Genomic DNA, 22,156 nt, shown 5'->3' with positions numbered 1-22,156 from the left:
TCAAACCAACACCCACGGGAAGCTGTAAGCATAGAGGACATGCCTGCACCCCATTGGACTTACCTGTGTGGGTTAAACCCGGGTTATTTGACAACCTATGGCGGTGATGGTTCTGCTCAGGCAGAGCAGTGCTGATGCTCCTCATAAAGCTGTCGCTGCTGTGAAGGTTCTAGGTGACATCACAAATCCCTATGGTTACATACACAACAAAGCTGGGTTGTTGTTGTTTACACTCTGCAAGGCCTGTGGAAGTGAGTGACATCATAGCACTGTAGTTCTCAGGGTTCTAGATGGATGCAACAATCTCCTGTTGCTTCTATGAAGGCCGTAATAGACGACATCACCAAACAGCTCCATAGTCACATACACAGCAAAGGAGAGATGTTGTTTACACCTAGTGATGTCAGTGGTATTGAGTGACATCACAGCACAGTGCTAAGGCTCCTGGGCCTGGACACAGCAGCGGCTGCAATATCTCAACGGAGAATACGTTTATATATATGTGTGTGTGTGCGCGTATATATATATATATATATATATATATATATATATATATATTTCTCCGCCGAAATCACTTTTAAACCCATTTCCACCTTTTTTTCCCTTCTCTTCCTCTTACTTTTTTTCACGTTTTTTTACGTTTTTCTCCTTTTCGCCTCTCTTCTGGGCGTATTATTATTCTTTTTCTTCTTTTTTTTCGTCTAATGCATACCCCATCAGTGCAGCAATGCTTATTCAATACCGCCAGCAGATGGAGACACTGGGGGATAATTTTCTAAGGATTTATACTGATTTTTCCTGTCTGAATTTGTCGCACAGAAAGTTGCAGGCCAAATATGTGTGACATTTCTGCGACTTTAGCTTCTAGAGCATTTTTACAACATTATACATAGGTGCTGAATACATAAAAAGCGACTGTTCAGCGACAGACAAGTCGCATCGGCTGAAAGTAGGCCAGAATGTCAGTCCATGTTGGAGCAGGTTTAGATACAGTCTAAAGTATAGATCTCAAAGTCTGTGCACAGAATTTAGCAAGGGCCTCGCACCTTCTGATGCATCAGGTAGGTGCACAATAGCATAGCCTAACCCTCTGTACTTTGGTCTATATTGATGCGGGACATAGACAGCCAGCTGATGACCAATCCATTAGTGCAATGGATGGCTGGAAGCATTTGTCTTTGCCTTTGCAATACCACAGAAGCAATGCATGGTCAATGTACACCAATGACACACCTGTGTGAACAGCCAGGAGACCCCCCCCCCCCATGTTATGTTACATAGTTACATAGTTAGTACGGTCGAAAAAAGACATATGTCCATCAAGTTCAACCAGGGAATTAAGGGGTAGGGGTGTGGCGCGATATTGGGGAAGGGATGAGATTTTATATTTCTTCATAAGCATTAATCTTATTTTGTCAATTAGGAACATTCAGCACCCACCCGCTATCAAGGCAGCTGCCTATCATGTCATGCCCTACCTGCACAGGTGTGCTGGCTACTCAAATGATCCAATTAAGGAGGCCATTTAGTCAGCAGCAGCAGAAGTCCTGTGCCTGGACGCTCCAACAGCGGCCAGACACAAGCAGAAGCAGAAGCAGCAGCAGCACCACCTTTTGTTTTTTGGCTGCAGCAGCAGCAAGGCCCACAGGGCTGGCTAGCTGGCTAGCCAGCAAGCAGGTAGCAATGAAAGTAGGAATCTTTCTTTTTAACCCTGTAAGGGGGTGGTGCACTGTACCCGAAGATACTGCCATATCGGGTCAATGCATAGGGCGACGGAAGCAAGCTTCGAAATCGGCCCCCGTTCTCAAAAATCCATTTAATATATGGTCCCCAGATAGGGGACGTATCAGATATTAAACTGATAAGAACAGATACTACACTTGATCTTAGCCAAAAGGCCGAGAAGCGATAACCGTGAAAGGGGCGGGCCCAACAAGGTGCCCTTCATGGGCACTATCACTGCTTGCTGTCAGGGAGGCTGCCAGACAATTTTCCATGCACACTCTGGGCTGGGGGGCAGTCAACCACCAGTACACACAGCAGAACCTAAACCCATACCATTATTGCTAAGCAGCAAGACAGGGGCCCATTGCACTCCCACGGGGCCTTTTTAAATGCAATCCATAACCCGGATTTGCCAGGAACCCTTCTTACTCCTCCTACTTGCATGTGACACTGGGCTTAGGATCTGCATAGGAAACACACACACAAGCACACACCTACCTTTGTTGCCTGCAGATGCCTCCTTGGCTGTCCCCAAACGGTATCAAACCAACACCCACGGGAAGCTGTAAGCATAGAGGACATGCCTGCACCCCATTGGACTTACCTGTGTGGGTTAAACCCGGGTTATTTGACAACCTATGGCGGTGATGGTTCTGCTCAGGCAGAGCAGTGCTGATGCTCCTCATAAAGCTGTCGCTGCTGTGAAGGTTCTAGGTGACATCACAAATCCCTATGGTTACATACACAACAAAGCTGGGTTGTTGTTGTTTACACTCTGCAAGGCCTGTGGAAGTGAGTGACATCATAGCACTGTAGTTCTGAGGGTTCTAGATGGATGCAACAATCTCCTGTTGCTTCTATGAAGGCCATAATAGACGACATCACCAAACAGCTCCATAGTCACATACACAGCAAAGGAGAGATGTTGTTTACACCTAGTGATGTCAGTGGTATTGAGTGACATCACAGCACAGTGCTAAGGCTCCTGGGCCTGGACACAGCAGCGGCTGCAATATCTCAACGGAGAATACGTTTATATATATGTGTGTGTGCGCGCGTATATATATATATATATATATATATATATATATATATATATATTTCTCCGCCGAAATCACTTTTAAACCCATTTCCACCTTTTTTTCCCTTCTCTTCCTCTTACTTTTTTTTCACGTTTTTCTCCTTTTCGCCTCTTTTCTGGGCGTATTATTCTTCTTTTTCTTCTTTTTTTTCGTCTAATGCATACCCCATCAGTGCAGCAATGCTTATTCAATACCGCCAGCAGATGGAGACACTGGGGGATAATTTTCTAAGGATTTATACTGATTTTTCCTGTCTGAATTTGTCGCACAGAAAGTTGCAGGCCAAATATGTGTGACATTTCTGCGACTTTAGCTTCTAGAGCATTTTTACAACATTATACATAGGTGCTGAATACATAAAAAGCGACTGTTCAGCGACAGACAAGTCGCATCGGCTGAAAGTAGGCCAGAATGTCAGTCCATGTTGGAGCAGGTTTAGATACAGTCTAAAGTATAGATCTCAAAGTCTGTGCACAGAATTTAGCAAGGGCCTCGCACCTTCTGATGCATCAGGTAGGTGCACAATAGCATAGCCTAACCCTCTGTACTTTGGTCTATATTGATGCGGGACATAGACAGCCAGCTGATGACCAATCCATTAGTGCAATGGATGGCTGGAAGCATTTGTCTTTGCCTTTGCAATACCACAGAAGCAATGCATGGTCAATGTACACCAATGACACACCTGTGTGAACAGCCAGGAGACCCCCCCCCCCCCCCCATGTTATGTTACATAGTTACATAGTTAGTACGGTCGAAAAAAGACATATGTCCATCAAGTTCAACCAGGGAATTAAGGGGTAGGGGTGTGGCGCGATATTGGGGAAGGGATGAGATTTTATATTTCTTCATAAGCATTAATCTTATTTTGTCAATTAGGAACATTCAGCACCCACCCGCTATCAAGGCAGCTGCCTATCATGTCATGCCCTACCTGCACAGGTGTGCTGGCTACTCAAATGATCCAATTAAGGAGGCCATTTAGTCAGCAGCAGCAGAAGTCCTGTGCCTGGACGCTCCAACAGCGGCCAGACACAAGCAGAAGCAGAAGCAGCAGCAGCACCACCTTTTGTTTTTTGGCTGCAGCAGCAGCAAGGCCCACAGGGCTGGCTAGCTGGCTAGCCAGCAAGCAGGTAGCAATGAAAGTAGGAATCTTTCTTTTTAACCCTGTAAGGGGGTGGTGCACTGTACCCGAAGATACTGCCATATCGGGTCAATGCATAGGGCGACGGAAGCAAGCTTCGAAATCGGCCCCCGTTCTCAAAAATCCATTTAATATATGGTCCCCAGATAGGGGACGTATCAGATATTAAACTGATAAGAACAGATACTACACTTGATCTTAGCCAAAAGGCCGAGAAGCGATAACCGTGAAAGGGGCGGGCCCAACAAGGTGCCCTTCATGGGCACTATCACTGCTTGCTGTCAGGGAGGCTGCCAGACAATTTTCCATGCACACTCTGGGCTGGGGGGCAGTCAACCACCAGTACACACAGCAGAACCTAAACCCATACCATTATTGCTAAGCAGCAAGACAGGGGCCCATTGCACTCCCACGGGGCCTTTTTAAATGCAATCCATAACCCGGATTTGCCAGGAACCCTTCTTACTCCTCCTACTTGCATGTGACACTGGGCTTAGGATCTGCATAGGAAACACACACACAAGCACACACCTACCTTTGTTGCCTGCAGATGCCTCCTTGGCTGTCCCCAAACGGTATCAAACCAACACCCACGGGAAGCTGTAAGCATAGAGGACATGCCTGCACCCCATTGGACTTACCTGTGTGGGTTAAACCCGGGTTATTTGACAACCTATGGCGGTGATGGTTCTGCTCAGGCAGAGCAGTGCTGATGCTCCTCATAAAGCTGTCGCTGCTGTGAAGGTTCTAGGTGACATCACAAATCCCTATGGTTACATACACAACAAAGCTGGGTTGTTGTTGTTTACACTCTGCAAGGCCTGTGGAAGTGAGTGACATCATAGCACTGTAGTTCTGAGGGTTCTAGATGGATGCAACAATCTCCTGTTGCTTCTATGAAGGCCATAATAGACGACATCACCAAACAGCTCCATAGTCACATACACAGCAAAGGAGAGATGTTGTTTACACCTAGTGATGTCAGTGGTATTGAGTGACATCACAGCACAGTGCTAAGGCTCCTGGGCCTGGACACAGCAGCGGCTGCAATATCTCAACGGAGAATACGTTTATATATATGTGTGTGTGCGCGCGTATATATATATATATATATATATATATATATATATATATATATATTTCTCCGCCGAAATCACTTTTAAACCCATTTCCACCTTTTTTTCCCTTCTCTTCCTCTTACTTTTTTTTCACGTTTTTCTCCTTTTCGCCTCTTTTCTGGGCGTATTATTCTTCTTTTTCTTCTTTTTTTTCGTCTAATGCATACCCCATCAGTGCAGCAATGCTTATTCAATACCGCCAGCAGATGGAGACACTGGGGGATAATTTTCTAAGGATTTATACTGATTTTTCCTGTCTGAATTTGTCGCACAGAAAGTTGCAGGCCAAATATGTGTGACATTTCTGCGACTTTAGCTTCTAGAGCATTTTTACAACATTATACATAGGTGCTGAATACATAAAAAGCGACTGTTCAGCGACAGACAAGTCGCATCGGCTGAAAGTAGGCCAGAATGTCAGTCCATGTTGGAGCAGGTTTAGATACAGTCTAAAGTATAGATCTCAAAGTCTGTGCACAGAATTTAGCAAGGGCCTCGCACCTTCTGATGCATCAGGTAGGTGCACAATAGCATAGCCTAACCCTCTGTACTTTGGTCTATATTGATGCGGGACATAGACAGCCAGCTGATGACCAATCCATTAGTGCAATGGATGGCTGGAAGCATTTGTCTTTGCCTTTGCAATACCACAGAAGCAATGCATGGTCAATGTACACCAATGACACACCTGTGTGAACAGCCAGGAGACCCCCCCCCCCCATGTTATGTTACATAGTTACATAGTTAGTACGGTCGAAAAAAGACATATGTCCATCAAGTTCAACCAGGGAACTAAGGGGTAGGGGTGTGGCGCGATATTGGGGAAGGGATGAGATTTTATATTTCTTCATAAGCATTAATCTTATTTTGTCAATTAGGAACATTCAGCACCCACCCGCTATCAAGGCAGCTGCCTATCATGTCATGCCCTACCTGCACAGGTGTGCTGGCTACTCAAATGATCCAATTAAGGAGGCCATTTAGTCAGCAGCAGCAGAAGTCCTGTGCCTGGACGCTCCAACAGCGGCCAGACACAAGCAGAAGCAGAAGCAGCAGCAGCACCACCTTTTGTTTTTTGGCTGCAGCAGCAGCAAGGCCCACAGGGCTGGCTAGCTGGCTAGCCAGCAAGCAGGTAGCAATGAAAGTAGGAATCTTTCTTTTTAACCCTGTAAGGGGGTGGTGCACTGTACCCGAAGATACTGCCATATCGGGTCAATGCATAGGGCGACGGAAGCAAGCTTCGAAATCGGCCCCCGTTCTCAAAAATCCATTTAATATATGGTCCCCAGATAGGGGACGTATCAGATATTAAACTGATAAGAACAGATACTACACTTGATCTTAGCCAAAAGGCCGAGAAGCGATAACCGTGAAAGGGGCGGGCCCAACAAGGTGCCCTTCATGGGCACTATCACTGCTTGCTGTCAGGGAGGCTGCCAGACAATTTTCCATGCACACTCTGGGCTGGGGGGCAGTCAACCACCAGTACACACAGCAGAACCTAAACCCATACCATTATTGCTAAGCAGCAAGACAGGGGCCCATTGCACTCCCACGGGGCCTTTTTAAATGCAATCCATAACCCGGATTTGCCAGGAACCCTTCTTACTCCTCCTACTTGCATGTGACACTGGGCTTAGGATCTGCATAGGAAACACACACACAAGCACACACCTACCTTTGTTGCCTGCAGATGCCTCCTTGGCTGTCCCCAAACGGTATCAAACCAACACCCACGGGAAGCTGTAAGCATAGAGGACATGCCTGCACCCCATTGGACTTACCTGTGTGGGTTAAACCCGGGTTATTTGACAACCTATGGCGGTGATGGTTCTGCTCAGGCAGAGCAGTGCTGATGCTCCTCATAAAGCTGTCGCTGCTGTGAAGGTTCTAGGTGACATCACAAATCCCTATGGTTACATACACAACAAAGCTGGGTTGTTGTTGTTTACACTCTGCAAGGCCTGTGGAAGTGAGTGACATCATAGCACTGTAGTTCTGAGGGTTCTAGATGGATGCAACAATCTCCTGTTGCTTCTATGAAGGCCATAATAGACGACATCACCAAACAGCTCCATAGTCACATACACAGCAAAGGAGAGATGTTGTTTACACCTAGTGATGTCAGTGGTATTGAGTGACATCACAGCACAGTGCTAAGGCTCCTGGGCCTGGACACAGCAGCGGCTGCAATATCTCAACGGAGAATACGTTTATATATATGTGTGTGTGCGCGCGTATATATATATATATATATATATATATATATATATATATATATATATTTCTCCGCCGAAATCACTTTTAAACCCATTTCCACCTTTTTTCCCCTTCTCTTCCTCTTACTTTTTTTTCACGTTTTTCTCCTTTTCGCCTCTTTTCTGGGCGTATTATTCTTCTTTTTCTTCTTTTTTTTCGTCTAATGCATACCCCATCAGTGCAGCAATGCTTATTCAATACCGCCAGCAGATGGAGACACTGGGGGATAATTTTCTAAGGATTTATACTGATTTTTCCTGTCTGAATTTGTCGCACAGAAAGTTGCAGGCCAAATATGTGTGACATTTCTGCGACTTTAGCTTCTAGAGCATTTTTACAACATTATACATAGGTGCTGAATACATAAAAAGCGACTGTTCAGCGACAGACAAGTCGCATCGGCTGAAAGTAGGCCAGAATGTCAGTCCATGTTGGAGCAGGTTTAGATACAGTCTAAAGTATAGATCTCAAAGTCTGTGCACAGAATTTAGCAAGGGCCTCGCACCTTCTGATGCATCAGGTAGGTGCACAATAGCATAGCCTAACCCTCTGTACTTTGGTCTATATTGATGCGGGACATAGACAGCCAGCTGATGACCAATCCATTAGTGCAATGGATGGCTGGAAGCATTTGTCTTTGCCTTTGCAATACCACAGAAGCAATGCATGGTCAATGTACAGCAATGACACACCTGTGTGAACAGCCAGGAGACCCCCCCCCATGTTATGTTACATAGTTACATAGTTAGTACGGTCGAAAAAAGACATATGTCCATCAAGTTCAACCAGGGAATTAAGGGGTAGGGGTGTGGCGCGATATTGGGGAAGGGATGAGATTTTATATTTCTTCATAAGCATTAATCTTATTTTGTCAATTAGGAACATTCAGCACCCACCCGCTATCAAGGCAGCTGCCTATCATGTCATGCCCTACCTGCACAGGTGTGCTGGCTACTCAAATGATCCAATTAAGGAGGCCATTTAGTCAGCAGCAGCAGAAGTCCTGTGCCTGGACGCTCCAACAGCGGCCAGACACAAGCAGAAGCAGAAGCAGCAGAAGCAGCAGCAGCACCACCTTTTGTTTTTTGGCTGCAGCAGCAGCAAGGCCCACAGGGCTGGCTAGCTGGCTAGCCAGCAAGCAGGTAGCAATGAAAGTAGGAATCTTTCTTTTTAACCCTGTAAGGGGGTGGTGCACTGTACCCGAAGATACTGCCATATCGGGTCAATGCATAGGGCGACGGAAGCAAGCTTCGAAATCGGCCCCCGTTCTCAAAAATCCATTTAATATATGGTCCCCAGATAGGGGACGTATCAGATATTAAACTGATAAGAACAGATACTACACTTGATCTTAGCCAAAAGGCCGAGAAGCGATAACCGTGAAAGGGGCGGGCCCAACAAGGTGCCCTTCATGGGCACTATCACTGCTTGCTGTCAGGGAGGCTGCCAGACAATTTTCCATGCACACTCTGGGCTGGGGGGCAGTCAACCACCAGTACACACAGCAGAACCTAAACCCATACCATTATTGCTAAGCAGCAAGACAGGGGCCCATTGCACTCCCACGGGGCCTTTTTAAATGCAATCCATAACCCGGATTTGCCAGGAACCCTTCTTACTCCTCCTACTTGCATGTGACAGTGGGCTTAGGATCTGCATAGGAAACACACACACAAGCACACACCTACCTTTGTTGCCTGCAGATGCCTCCTTGGCTGTCCCCAAACGGTATCAAACCAACACCCACGGGAAGCTGTAAGCATAGAGGACATGCCTGCACCCCATTGGACTTACCTGTGTGGGTTAAACCCGGGTTATTTGACAACCTATGGCGGTGATGGTTCTGCTCAGGCAGAGCAGTGCTGATGCTCCTCATAAAGCTGTCGCTGCTGTGAAGGTTCTAGGTGACATCACAAATCCCTATGGTTACATACACAACAAAGCTGGGTTGTTGTTGTTTACACTCTGCAAGGCCTGTGGAAGTGAGTGACATCATAGCACTGTAGTTCTGAGGGTTCTAGATGGATGCAACAATCTCCTGTTGCTTCTATGAAGGCCATAATAGACGACATCACCAAACAGCTCCATAGTCACATACACAGCAAAGGAGAGATGTTGTTTACACCTAGTGATGTCAGTGGTATTGAGTGACATCACAGCACAGTGCTAAGGCTCCTGGGCCTGGACACAGCAGCGGCTGCAATATCTCAACGGAGAATACGTTTATATATATGTGTGTGTGTGCGCGTATATATATATATATATATATATATATATATATATATATATATATATATATATTTCTCCGCCGAAATCACTTTTAAACCCATTTCCACCTTTTTTTCCCTTCTCTTCCTCTTACTTTTTTTCACGTTTTTTTACGTTTTTCTCCTTTTCGCCTCTCTTCTGGGCGTATTATTATTCTTTTTCTTCTTTTTTTTCGTCTAATGCATACCCCATCAGTGCAGCAATGCTTATTCAATACCGCCAGCAGATGGAGACACTGGGGGATAATTTTCTAAGGATTTATACTGATTTTTCCTGTCTGAATTTGTCGCACAGAAAGTTGCAGGCCAAATATGTGTGACATTTCTGCGACTTTAGCTTCTAGAGCATTTTTACAACATTATACATAGGTGCTGAATACATAAAAAGCGACTGTTCAGCGACAGACAAGTCGCATCGGCTGAAAGTAGGCCAGAATGTCAGTCCATGTTGGAGCAGGTTTAGATACAATCTAAAGTATAGATCTCAAAGTCTGTGCACAGAATTTAGCAAGGGCCTCGCACCTTCTGATGCATCAGGTAGGTGCACAATAGCATAGCCTAACCCTCTGTACTTTGGTCTATATTGATGCGGGACATAGACAGCCAGCTGATGACCAATCCATTAGTGCAATGGATGGCTGGAAGCATTTGTCTTTGCCTTTGCAATACCACAGAAGCAATGCATGGTCAATGTACAGCAATGACACACCTGTGTGAACAGCCAGGAGACCCCCCCCCCCCATGTTATGTTACATAGTTACATAGTTAGTACGGTCGAAAAAAGACATATGTCCATCAAGTTCAACCAGGGAATTAAGGGGTAGGGGTGTGGCGCGATATTGGGGAAGGGATGAGTTTTTATATTTCTTCATAAGCATTAATCTTATTTTGTCAATTAGGAACATTCAGCACCCACCCGCTATCAAGGCAGCTGCCTATCATGTCATGCCCTACCTGCACAGGTGTGCTGGCTACTCAAATGATCCAATTAAGGAGGCCATTTAGTCAGCAGCAGCAGAAGTCCTGTGCCTGGACGCTCCAACAGCGGCCAGACACAAGCAGAAGCAGAAGCAGCAGCAGCACCACCTTTTGTTTTTTGGCTGCAGCAGCAGCAAGGCCCACAGGGCTGGCTAGCTGGCTAGCCAGCAAGCAGGTAGCAATGAAAGTAGGAATCTTTCTTTTTAACCCTGTAAGGGGGTGGTGCACTGTACCCGAAGATACTGCCATATCGGGTCAATGCATAGGGCGACGGAAGCAAGCTTCGAAATCGGCCCCCGTTCTCAAAAATCCATTTAATATATGGTCCCCAGATAGGGGACGTATCAGATATTAAACTGATAAGAACAGATACTACACTTGATCTTAGCCAAAAGGCCGAGAAGCGATAACCGTGAAAGGGGCGGGCCCAACAAGGTGCCCTTCATGGGCACTATCACTGCTTGCTGTCAGGGAGGCTGCCAGACAATTTTCCATGCACACTCTGGGCTGGGGGGCAGTCAACCACCAGTACACACAGCAGAACCTAAACCCATACCATTATTGCTAAGCAGCAAGACAGGGGCCCATTGCACTCCCACGGGGCCTTTTTAAATGCAATCCATAACCCGGATTTGCCAGGAACCCTTCTTACTCCTCCTACTTGCATGTGACACTGGGCTTAGGATCTGCATAGGAAACACACACACAAGCACACACCTACCTTTGTTGCCTGCAGATGCCTCCTTGGCTGTCCCCAAACGGTATCAAACCAACACCCACGGGAAGCTGTAAGCATAGAGGACATGCCTGCACCCCATTGGACTTACCTGTGTGGGTTAAACCCGGGTTATTTGACAACCTATGGCGGTGATGGTTCTGCTCAGGCAGAGCAGTGCTGATGCTCCTCATAAAGCTGTCGCTGCTGTGAAGGTTCTAGGTGACATCACAAATCCCTATGGTTACATACACAACAAAGCTGGGTTGTTGTTGTTTACACTCTGCAAGGCCTGTGGAAGTGAGTGACATCATAGCACTGTAGTTCTGAGGGTTCTAGATGGATGCAACAATCTCCTGTTGCTTCTATGAAGGCCATAATAGACGACATCACCAAACAGCTCCATAGTCACATACACAGCAAAGGAGAGATGTTGTTTACACCTAGTGATGTCAGTGGTATTGAGTGACATCACAGCACAGTGCTAAGGCTCCTGGGCCTGGACACAGCAGCGGCTGCAATATCTCAACGGAGAATACGTTTATATATATGTGTGTGTGCGCGCGTATATATATATATATATATATATATATATATATATATATATATATATTTCTCCGCCGAAATCACTTTTAAACCCATTTCCACCTTTTTTTCCCTTCTCTTCCTCTTACTTTTTTTTCACGTTTTTCTCCTTTTCGCCTCTTTTCTGGGCGTATTATTCTTCTTTTTCTTCTTTTTTTTCGTCTAATGCATACCCCATCAGTGCAGCAATGCTTATTCAATACCGCCAGCAGATGGAGACACTGGGGGATAATTTTCTAAGGATTTATACTGATTTTTCCTGTCTGAATTTGTCGCACAGAAAGTTGCAGGCCAAATATGTGTGACATTTCTGCGACTTTAGCTTCTAGAGCATTTTTACAACATTATACATAGGTGCTGAATACATAAAAAGCGACTGTTCAGCGACAGACAAGTCGCATCGGCTGAAAGTAGGCCAGAATGTCAGTCCATGTTGGAGCAGGTTTAGATACAGTCTAAAGTATAGATCTCAAAGTCTGTGCACAGAATTTAGCAAGGGCCTCGCACCTTCTGATGCATCAGGTAGGTGCACAATAGCATAGCCTAACCCTCTGTACTTTGGTCTATATTGATGCGGGACATAGACAGCCAGCTGATGACCAATCCATTAGTGCAATGGATGGCTGGAAGCATTTGTCTTTGCCTTTGCAATACCACAGAAGCAATGCATGGTCAATGTACAGCAATGACACACCTGTGTGAACAGCCAGGAGACCCCCCCCCCCCCCCCCCCATGTTATGTTACATAGTTACATAGTTAGTACGGTCGAAAAAAGACATATGTCCATCAAGTTCAACCAGGGAATTAAGGGGTAGGGGTGTGGCGCGATATTGGGGAAGGGATGAGATTTTATATTTCTTCATAAGCATTAATCTTATTTTGTCAATTAGGAACATTCAGCACCCACCCGCTATCAAGGCAGCTGCCTATCATGTCATGCCCTACCTGCACAGGTGTGCTGGCTACTCAAATGATCCAATTAAGGAGGCCATTTAGTCAGCAGCAGCAGAAGTCCTGTGCCTGGACGCTCCAACAGCGGCCAGACACAAGCAGAAGCAGAAGCAGCAGAAGCAGCAGCAGCACCACCTTTTGTTTTTTGGCTGCAGCAGCAGCAAGGCCCACAGGGCTGGCTAGCTGGCTAGCCAGCAAGCAGGTAGCAATGAAAGTAGGAATCTTTCTTTTTAACCCTGTAAGGGGGTGGTGCACTGTACCCGAAGATACTGCCATATCGGGTCAATGCATAGGGCGACGGAAGCAAGCTTCGAAATCGGCCCCCGTTCTCAAAAATCCATTTAATATATGGTCCCCAGATAGGGGACGTATCAGATATTAAACTGATAAGAACAGATACTACACTTGATCTTAGCCAAAAGGCCGAGAAGCGATAACCGTGAAAGGGGCGGGCCCAACAAGGTGCCCTTCATGGGCACTATCACTGCTTGCTGTCAGGGAGGCTGCCAGACAATTTTCCATGCACACTCTGGGCTGGGGGGCAGTCAACCACCAGTACACACAGCAGAACCTAAACCCATACCATTATTGCTAAGCAGCAAGACAGGGGCCCATTGCACTCCCACGGGGCCTTTTTAAATGCAATCCATAACCCGGATTTGCCAGGAACCCTTCTTACTCCTCCTACTTGCATGTGACACTGGGCTTAGGATCTGCATAGGAAACACACACACAAGCACACACCTACCTTTGTTGCCTGCAGATGCCTCCTTGGCTGTCCCCAAACGGTATCAAACCAACACCCACGGGAAGCTGTAAGCATAGAGGACATGCCTGCACCCCATTGGACTTACCTGTGTGGGTTAAACCCGGGTTATTTGACAACCTATGGCGGTGATGGTTCTGCTCAGGCAGAGCAGTGCTGATGCTCCTCATAAAGCTGTCGCTGCTGTGAAGGTTCTAGGTGACATCACAAATCCCTATGGTTACATACACAACAAAGCTGGGTTGTTGTTGTTTACACTCTGCAAGGCCTGTGGAAGTGAGTGACATCATAGCACTGTAGTTCTGAGGGTTCTAGATGGATGCAACAATCTCCTGTTGCTTCTATGAAGGCCATAATAGACGACATCACCAAACAGCTCCATAGTCACATACACAGCAAAGGAGAGATGTTGTTTACACCTAGTGATGTCAGTGGTATTGAGTGACATCACAGCACAGTGCTAAGGCTCCTGGGCCTGGACACAGCAGCGGCTGCAATATCTCAACGGAGAATACGTTTATATATATGTGTGTGTGTGCGCGTATATATATATATATATATATATATATATATATATATATATATATATATTTCTCCGCCGAAATCACTTTTAAACCCATTTCCACCTTTTTTTCCCTTCTCTTCCTCTTACTTTTTTTCACGTTTTTTTACGTTTTTCTCCTTTTCGCCTCTCTTCTGGGCGTATTATTATTCTTTTTCTTCTTTTTTTTCGTCTAATGCATACCCCATCAGTGCAGCAATGCTTATTCAATACCGCCAGCAGATGGAGACACTGGGGGATAATTTTCTAAGGATTTATACTGATTTTTCCTGTCTGAATTTGTCGCACAGAAAGTTGCAGGCCAAATATGTGTGACATTTCTGCGACTTTAGCTTCTAGAGCATTTTTACAACATTATACATAGGTGCTGAATACATAAAAAGCGACTGTTCAGCGACAGACAAGTCGCATCGGCTGAAAGTAGGCCAGAATGTCAGTCCATGTTGGAGCAGGTTTAGATACAGTCTAAAGTATAGATCTCAAAGTCTGTGCACAGAATTTAGCAAGGGCCTCGCACCTTCTGATGCATCAGGTAGGTGCACAATAGCATAGCCTAACCCTCTGTACTTTGGTCTATATTGATGCGGGACATAGACAGCCAGCTGATGACCAATCCATTAGTGCAATGGATGGCTGGAAGCATTTGTCTTTGCCTTTGCAATACCACAGAAGCAATGCATGGTCAATGTACAGCAATGACACACCTGTGTGAACAGCCAGGAGACCCCCCCCCCCCCCCCCCCCATGTTATGTTACATAGTTACATAGTTAGTACGGTCGAAAAAAGACATATGTCCATCAAGTTCAACCAGGGAATTAAGGGGTAGGGGTGTGGCGCGATATTGGGGAAGGGATGAGATTTTATATTTCTTCATAAGCATTAATCTTATTTTGTCAATTAGGAACATTCAGCACCCACCCGCTATCAAGGCAGCTGCCTATCATGTCATGCCCTACCTGCACAGGTGTGCTGGCTACTCAAATGATCCAATTAAGAAGGCCATTTAGTCAGCAGCAGCAGAAGTCCTGTGCCTGGACGCTCCAACAGCGGCCAGACACAAGCAGAAGCAGAAGCAGCAGAAGCAGCAGCAGCACCACCTTTTGTTTTTTGGCTGCAGCAGCAGCAAGGCCCACAGGGCTGGCTAGCTGGCTAGCCAGCAAGCAGGTAGCAATGAAAGTAGGAATCTTTCTTTTTAACCCTGTAAGGGGGTGGTGCACTGTACCCGAAGATACTGCCATATCGGGTCAATGCATAGGGTGACGGAAGCAAGCTTCGAAATCGGCCCCCGTTCTCAAAAATCCATTTAATATATGGTCCCCAGATAGGGGACGTATCAGATATTAAACTGATAAGAACAGATACTACACTTGATCTTAGCCAAAAGGCCGAGAAGCGATAACCGTGAAAGGGGCGGGCCCAACAAGGTGCCCTTCATGGGCACTATCACTGCTTGCTGTCAGGGAGGCTGCCAGACAATTTTCCATGCACACTCTGGGCTGGGGGGCAGTCAACCACCAGTACACACAGCAGAACCTAAACCCATACCATTATTGCTAAGCAGCAAGACAGGGGCCCATTGCACTCCCACGGGGCCTTTTTAAATGCAATCCATAACCCGGATTTGCCAGGAACCCTTCTTACTCCTCCTACTTGCATGTGACACTGGGCTTAGGATCTGCATAGGAAACACACACACAAGCACACACCTACCTTTGTTGCCTGCAGATGCCTCCTTGGCTGTCCCCAAACGGTATCAAACCAACACCCACGGGAAGCTGTAAGCATAGAGGACATGCCTGCACCCCATTGGACTTACCTGTGTGGGTTAAACCCGGGTTATTTGACAACCTATGGCGGTGATGGTTCTGCTCAGGCAGAGCAGTGCTGATGCTCCTCATAAAGCTGTCGCTGCTGTGAAGGTTCTAGGTGACATCACAAATCCCTATGGTTACATACACAACAAAGCTGGGTTGTTGTTGTTTACACTCTGCAAGGCCTGTGGAAGTGAGTGACATCATAGCACTGTAGTTCTGAGGGTTCTAGATGGATGCAACAATCTCCTGTTGCTTCTATGAAGGCCATAATAGACGACATCACCAAACAGCTCCATAGTCACATACACAGCAAAGGAGAGATGTTGTTTACACCTAGTGATGTCAGTGGTATTGAGTGACATCACAGCACAGTGCTAAGGCTCCTGGGCCTGGACACAGCAGCGGCTGCAATATCTCAACGGAGAATACGTTTATATATATGTGTGTGTGTGCGCGTATATATATATATATATATATATATATATATATATATATATATATTTCTCCGCCGAAATCACTTTTAAACCCATTTCCACCTTTTTTTCCCTTCTCTTCCTCTTACTTTTTTTTCACGTTTTTTTACGTTTTTCTCCTTTTCGCCTCTTTTCTGGGCGTATTATTCTTCTTTTTCTTCTTTTTTTTCGTCTAATGCATACCCCATCAGTGCAGCAATGCTTATTCAATACCGCCAGCAGATGGAGACACTGGGGGATAATTTTCTAAGGATTTATACTGATTTTTCCTGTCTGAATTTGTCGCACAGAAAGTTGCAGGCCAAATATGTGTGACATTTCTGCGACTTTAGCTTCTAGAGCATTTTTACAACATTATACATAGGTGCTGAATACATAAAAAGCGACTGTTCAGCGACAGACAAGTCGCATCGGCTGAAAGTAGGCCAGAATGTCAGTCCATGTTGGAGCAGGTTTAGATACAGTCTAAAGTATAGATCTCAAAGTCTGTGCACAGAATTTAGCAAGGGCCTCGCACCTTCTGATGCATCAGGTAGGTGCACAATAGCATAGCCTAACCCTCTGTACTTTGGTCTATATTGATGCGGGACATAGACAGCCAGCTGATGACCAATCCATTAGTGCAATGGATGGCTGGAAGCATTTGTCTTTGCCTTTGCAATACCACAGAAACAATGCATGGTCAATGTACAGCAATGACACACCTGTGTGAACAGCCAGGAGACCCCCCCCCCATGTTATGTTACATAGTTACATAGTTAGTACGGTCGAAAAAAGACATATGTCCATCAAGTTCAACCAGGGAATTAAGGGGTAGGGGTGTGGCGCGATATTGGGGAAGGGATGAGATTTTATATTTCTTCATAAGCATTAATCTTATTTTGTCAATTAGGAACATTCAGCACCCACCCGCTATCAAGGCAGCTGCCTATCATGTCATGCCCTACCTGCACAGGTGTGCTGGCTACTCAAATGATCCAATTAAGGAGGCCATTTAGTCAGCAGCAGCAGAAGTCCTGTGCCTGGACGCTCCAACAGCGGCCAGACACAAGCAGAAGCAGAAGCAGCAGAAGCAGCAGCAGCACCACCTTTTGTTTTTTGGCTGCAGCAGCAGCAAGGCCCACAGGGCTGGCTAGCTGGCTAGCCAGCAAGCAGGTAGCAATGAAAGTAGGAATCTTTCTTTTTAACCCTGTAAGGGGGTGGTGCACTGTACCCGAAGATACTGCCATATCGGGTCAATGCATAGGGCGACGGAAGCAAGCTTCGAAATCGGCCCCCGTTCTCAAAAATCCATTTAATATATGGTCCCCAGATAGGGGACGTATCAGATATTAAACTGATAAGAACAGATACTACACTTGATCTTAGCCAAAAGGCCGAGAAGCGATAACCGTGAAAGGGGCGGGCCCAACAAGGTGCCCTTCATGGGCACTATCACTGCTTGCTGTCAGGGAGGCTGCCAGACAATTTTCCATGCACACTCTGGGCTGGGGGGCAGTCAACCACCAGTACACACAGCAGAACCTAAACCCATACCATTATTGCTAAGCAGCAAGACAGGGGCCCATTGCACTCCCACGGGGCCTTTTTAAATGCAATCCATAACCCGGATTTGCCAGGAACCCTTCTTACTCCTCCTACTTGCATGTGACACTGGGCTTAGGATCTGCATAGGAAACACACACACAAGCACACACCTACCTTTGTTGCCTGCAGATGCCTCCTTGGCTGTCCCCAAACGGTATCAAACCAACACCCACGGGAAGCTGTAAGCATAGAGGACATGCCTGCACCCCATTGGACTTACCTGTGTGGGTTAAACCCGGGTTATTTGACAACCTATGGCGGTGATGGTTCTGCTCAGGCAGAGCAGTGCTGATGCTCCTCATAAAGCTGTCGCTGCTGTGAAGGTTCTAGGTGACATCACAAATCCCTATGGTTACATACACAACAAAGCTGGGTTGTTGTTGTTTACACTCTGCAAGGCCTGTGGAAGTGAGTGACATCATAGCACTGTAGTTCTGAGGGTTCTAGATGGATGCAACAATCTCCTGTTGCTTCTATGAAGGCCATAATAGACGACATCACCAAACAGCTCCATAGTCACATACACAGCAAAGGAGAGATGTTGTTTACACCTAGTGATGTCAGTGGTATTGAGTGACATCACAGCACAGTGCTAAGGCTCCTGGGCCTGGACACAGCAGCGGCTGCAATATCTCAACGGAGAATACGTTTATATATATGTGTGTGTGTGCGCGTATATATATATATATATATATATATATATATATATATATATATATATATATATATATTTCTCCGCCGAAATCACTTTTAAACCCATTTCCACCTTTTTTTCCCTTCTCTTCCTCTTACTTTTTTTTCACGTTTTTTTACGTTTTTCTCCTTTTCGCCTCTTTTCTGGGCGTATTATTATTCTTTTTCTTCTTTTTTTTCGTCTAATGCATACCCCATCAGTGCAGCAATGCTTATTCAATACCGCCAGCAGATGGAGACACTGGGGGATAATTTTCTAAGGATTTATACTGATTTTTCCTGTCTGAATTTGTCGCACAGAAAGTTGCAGGCCAAATATGTGTGACATTTCTGCGACTTTAGCTTCTAGAGCATTTTTACAACATTATACATAGGTGCTGAATACATAAAAAGCGACTGTTCAGCGACAGACAAGTCGCATCGGCTGAAAGTAGGCCAGAATGTCAGTCCATGTTGGAGCAGGTTTAGATACAGTCTAAAGTATAGATCTCAAAGTCTGTGCACAGAATTTAGCAAGGGCCTCGCACCTTCTGATGCATCAGGTAGGTGCACAATAGCATAGCCTAACCCTCTGTACTTTGGTCTATATTGATGCGGGACATAGACAGCCAGCTGATGACCAATCCATTAGTGCAATGGATGGCTGGAAGCATTTGTCTTTGCCTTTGCAATACCACAGAAGCAATGCATGGTCAATGTACAGCAATGACACACCTGTGTGAACAGCCAGGAGACCCCCCCCCCCCCCCCATGTTATGTTACATAGTTACATAGTTAGTACGGTCGAAAAAAGACATATGTCCATCAAGTTCAACCAGGGAATTAAGGGGTAGGGGTGTGGCGCGATATTGGGGAAGGGATGAGATTTTATATTTCTTCATAAGCATTAATCTTATTTTGTCAATTAGGAACATTCAGCACCCACCCGCTATCAAGGCAGCTGCCTATCATGTCATGCCCTACCTGCACAGGTGTGCTGGCTACTCAAATGATCCAATTAAGAAGGCCATTTAGTCAGCAGCAGCAGAAGTCCTGTGCCTGGACGCTCCAACAGCGGCCAGACACAAGCAGAAGCAGAAGCAGCAGAAGCAGCAGCAGCACCACCTTTTGTTTTTTGGCTGCAGCAGCAGCAAGGCCCACAGGGCTGGCTAGCTGGCTAGCCAGCAAGCAGGTAGCAATGAAAGTAGGAATCTTTCTTTTTAACCCTGTAAGGGGGTGGTGCACTGTACCCGAAGATACTGCCATATCGGGTCAATGCATAGGGTGACGGAAGCAAGCTTCGAAATCGGCCCCCGTTCTCAAAAATCCATTTAATATATGGTCCCCAGATAGGGGACGTATCAGATATTAAACTGATAAGAACAGATACTACACTTGATCTTAGCCAAAAGGCCGAGAAGCGATAACCGTGAAAGGGGCGGGCCCAACAAGGTGCCCTTCATGGGCACTATCACTGCTTGCTGTCAGGGAGGCTGCCAGACAATTTTCCATGCACACTCTGGGCTGGGGGGCAGTCAACCACCAGTACACACAGCAGAACCTAAACCCATACCATTATTGCTAAGCAGCAAGACAGGGGCCCATTGCACTCCCACGGGGCCTTTTTAAATGCAATCCATAACCCGGATTTGCCAGGAACCCTTCTTACTCCTCCTACTTGCATGTGACACTGGGCTTAGGATCTGCATAGGAAACACACACACAAGCACACACCTACCTTTGTTGCCTGCAGATGCCTCCTTGGCTGTCCCCAAACGGTATCAAACCAACACCCACGGGAAGCTGTAAGCATAGAGGACATGCCTGCACCCCATTGGACTTACCTGTGTGGGTTAAACCCGGGTTATTTGACAACCTATGGCGGTGATGGTTCTGCTCAGGCAGAGCAGTGCTGATGCTCCTCATAAAGCTGTCGCTGCTGTGAAGGTTCTAGGTGACATCACAAATCCCTATGGTTACATACACAACAAAGCTGGGTTGTTGTTGTTTACACTCTGCAAGGCCTGTGGAAGTGAGTGACATCATAGCACTGTAGTTCTGAGGGTTCTAGATGGATGCAACAATCTCCTGTTGCTTCTATGAAGGCCATAATAGACGACATCACCAAACAGCTCCATAGTCACATACACAGCAAAGGAGAGATGTTGTTTACACCTAGTGATGTCAGTGGTATTGAGTGACATCACAGCACAGTGCTAAGGCTCCTGGGCCTGGACACAGCAGCGGCTGCAATATCTCAACGGAGAATACGTTTATATATATGTGTGTGTGTGCGCGTATATATATATATATATATATATATATATATATATATATATATATATATATATATTTCTCCGCCGAAATCACTTTTAAACCCATTTCCACCTTTTTTTCCCTTCTCTTCCTCTTACTTTTTTTTCACGTTTTTTTACGTTTTTCTCCTTTTCGCCTCTTTTCTGGGCGTATTATTCTTCTTTTTCTTCTTTTTTTTCGTCTAATGCATACCCCATCAGTGCAGCAATGCTTATTCAATACCGCCAGCAGATGGAGACACTGGGGGATAATTTTCTAAGGATTTATACTGATTTTTCCTGTCTGAATTTGTCGCACAGAAAGTTGCAGGCCAAATATGTGTGACATTTCTGCGACTTTAGCTTCTAGAGCATTTTTACAACATTATACATAGGTGCTGAATACATAAAAAGCGACTGTTCAGCGACAGACAAGTCGCATCGGCTGAAAGTAGGCCAGAATGTCAGTCCATGTTGGAGCAGGTTTAGATACAGTCTAAAGTATAGATCTCAAAGTCTGTGCACAGAATTTAGCAAGGGCCTCGCACCTTCTGATGCATCAGGTAGGTGCACAATAGCATAGCCTAACCCTCTGTACTTTGGTCTATATTGATGCGGGACATAGACAGCCAGCTGATGACCAATCCATTAGTGCAATGGATGGCTGGAAGCATTTGTCTTTGCCTTTGCAATACCACAGAAGCAATGCATGGTCAATGTACAGCAATGACACACCTGTGTGAACAGCCAGGAGACCCCCCCCCCCCCCCCATGTTATGTTACATAGTTACATAGTTAGTACGGTCGAAAAAAGACATATGTCCATCAAGTTCAACCAGGGAATTAAGGGGTAGGGGTGTGGCGCGATATTGGGGAAGGGATGAGATTTTATATTTCTTCATAAGCATTAATCTTATTTTGTCAATTAGGAACATTCAGCACCCACCCGCTATCAAGGCAGCTGCCTATCATGTCATGCCCTACCTGCACAGGTGTGCTGGCTACTCAAATGATCCAATTAAGAAGGCCATTTAGTCAGCAGCAGCAGAAGTCCTGTGCCTGGACGCTCCAACAGCGGCCAGACACAAGCAGAAGCAGAAGCAGCAGAAGCAGCAGCAGCACCACCTTTTGTTTTTTGGCTGCAGCAGCAGCAAGGCCCACA

General features: G+C 45.9%; 9 non-coding genes across 9 annotated transcripts; all 9 read right to left on the bottom strand.

Moving 5' to 3' along the window:
* Positions 1 to 1,719: 1,719 nt before the first annotated feature.
* LOC130300683 (U2 spliceosomal RNA) lies at positions 1,720 to 1,910 on the bottom strand. The gene has a single exon (XR_008851521.1). It is a non-coding gene; the product is annotated as a U2 spliceosomal RNA (small nuclear RNA).
* Positions 1,911 to 3,982: 2,072 nt separating this feature from the next.
* On the bottom strand, positions 3,983 to 4,173 carry LOC130300682 (U2 spliceosomal RNA). The gene has a single exon (XR_008851520.1). It is a non-coding gene; the product is annotated as a U2 spliceosomal RNA (small nuclear RNA).
* Positions 4,174 to 6,243: 2,070 nt separating this feature from the next.
* LOC130300681 (U2 spliceosomal RNA) lies at positions 6,244 to 6,434 on the bottom strand. The gene has a single exon (XR_008851519.1). It is a non-coding gene; the product is annotated as a U2 spliceosomal RNA (small nuclear RNA).
* Positions 6,435 to 8,512: 2,078 nt separating this feature from the next.
* Positions 8,513 to 8,703, bottom strand: LOC130300680 (U2 spliceosomal RNA). Its single transcript, XR_008851518.1, has one exon. It is a non-coding gene; the product is annotated as a U2 spliceosomal RNA (small nuclear RNA).
* A 2,087-nt stretch (positions 8,704 to 10,790) lies between these two features.
* On the bottom strand, positions 10,791 to 10,981 carry LOC130300679 (U2 spliceosomal RNA). Its single transcript, XR_008851516.1, has one exon. It is a non-coding gene; the product is annotated as a U2 spliceosomal RNA (small nuclear RNA).
* Positions 10,982 to 13,069: 2,088 nt separating this feature from the next.
* Positions 13,070 to 13,260, bottom strand: LOC130300678 (U2 spliceosomal RNA). Its single transcript, XR_008851515.1, has one exon. It is a non-coding gene; the product is annotated as a U2 spliceosomal RNA (small nuclear RNA).
* Positions 13,261 to 15,360: 2,100 nt separating this feature from the next.
* On the bottom strand, positions 15,361 to 15,551 carry LOC130300648 (U2 spliceosomal RNA). The gene has a single exon (XR_008851486.1). It is a non-coding gene; the product is annotated as a U2 spliceosomal RNA (small nuclear RNA).
* Positions 15,552 to 17,638: 2,087 nt separating this feature from the next.
* Positions 17,639 to 17,829, bottom strand: LOC130300677 (U2 spliceosomal RNA). Its single transcript, XR_008851514.1, has one exon. It is a non-coding gene; the product is annotated as a U2 spliceosomal RNA (small nuclear RNA).
* A 2,105-nt stretch (positions 17,830 to 19,934) lies between these two features.
* On the bottom strand, positions 19,935 to 20,125 carry LOC130300704 (U2 spliceosomal RNA). Its single transcript, XR_008851540.1, has one exon. It is a non-coding gene; the product is annotated as a U2 spliceosomal RNA (small nuclear RNA).
* Between the last annotated feature and the right edge of the window lie 2,031 nt (positions 20,126 to 22,156).

The sequence above is a fragment of the Hyla sarda genome, unplaced genomic scaffold (genome assembly GCF_029499605.1).
Source record: "Hyla sarda isolate aHylSar1 unplaced genomic scaffold, aHylSar1.hap1 scaffold_1092, whole genome shotgun sequence".
Lineage (NCBI taxonomy): Eukaryota > Metazoa > Chordata > Amphibia > Anura > Hylidae > Hyla > Hyla sarda.
This window is presented reverse-complemented; position numbering and strand designations above follow the sequence as displayed.